This window comes from Pteropus medius, unplaced genomic scaffold, assembly GCF_902729225.1.
Source record: "Pteropus medius unplaced genomic scaffold, Ma_sr-lr_union100, whole genome shotgun sequence".
NCBI lineage: Eukaryota > Metazoa > Chordata > Mammalia > Chiroptera > Pteropodidae > Pteropus > Pteropus medius.
The window spans coordinates 5,653,583-5,654,810 of NW_024347867.1; the positions used below are offsets into that span (position 1 = coordinate 5,653,583).

The window sequence follows — 1,228 nt, forward strand, 5'->3', positions numbered from 1 at the left end:
TACGTTCTAGTCTGTTCTTTTCATACAATGTTTCTACTATATAATCCCCAAGAAAATATATACGCATCTGCAACTTCTTTTTTGTTGTTGTTGTTATTTAATGCAACACTTTCATGATTTTTGTTACGCAGCAAACCTTGAGTGTTTACCTCTTACTCTGTCTCCAGTATACCTTTCCCACACGAGGTAAAAGGCAAAAGTCTGGCTGGTGTACACCAAGTTAGATCATGAACTATTGCTGTTAAAGTCAAAAATAAGTTTAAGGAGTCTATGGCCATGCCACCCTGAACAAGCTCGATCCTGTCTGATCTCGGAAGCTGAGCAGAGTCGGGCCTGGTTAGCACTTGGATGGGAGACCACCTAGGAAGACCAGGTGCTGTAGGCGTAAAAAATAAAAAATAAGGGATTGTAAACTGACAAGGTCCTTGCAATCTGTGAGGTCAACCAAGGGTTGCCTCGCCTAAAAGAAATAAAATAAAAATAAATAAAAAAATAAAATAAACTTAGGGAAAATGTTCCTGCAGCACTTGCTGATTACAACTTTGATTTAGATGTACTCTACTGTTAATCATCTACTGATCTTGTCCTCTTTTAAAAAAATTAAGAGATAAAAAAAGGAGGAAAGATGTAAAATATAAGCATAGAGTAGCAGTGGGGGGGAGTGTGTGTGTGTGTGTGTCTATGTATGTATGCGTGTGTGTTTTGCGGGGGAAACCTCAGCTTTAGGGAACCATCTTCCTCAAAGGCATAAAAGTATCCTTGTTGGGTTATCAATGGAAATGAAAATGGGCATTAGTTACTAAAAGAAATTTTGCCTGAAAACTTGACTATGCATTTTACAGGAAGTCAACAAAATACTGTCATAGATTCTACCTCAGACTCATAAAGACTTAGCAGCTCCGAGCCTCTTCTGCTATCTCTCTGACCCTGTCCAACACCCCCAGAGGCCAGCAACTTGCCAGTATTGAGTTAGCCTGTCCATGATCATTTCGTTAGAAAAGTAATTTCTTCTGTGAGTCCAAATTAACTATCCCCACTTTAGTTCTGTTACTATGCTGAAAAATCTTCCTCCTCTTCCATAGAACAGCCTCTGAAATGTTTAACCCATTTTTGTCATTTTCTCAGGTTCAATGGACACATGCCTCCAGGTATTCCTAATATGATATGGTTTCCAGACACTTCACCATCCTTTATTTGAATGTGTTCCAGTTTGCTGTCAATTTCTCTC

The 1,228-nt window shown here is 38.9% G+C and overlaps 1 pseudogene; it reads left to right on the top strand.

Annotated features, from left to right (window-relative positions):
• The first annotated feature begins 266 nt into the window (after positions 1-266).
• On the top strand, positions 267-385 carry LOC120615869 (uncharacterized; annotated as a pseudogene).
• The last annotated feature ends 843 nt before the right edge of the window (positions 386-1,228 follow it).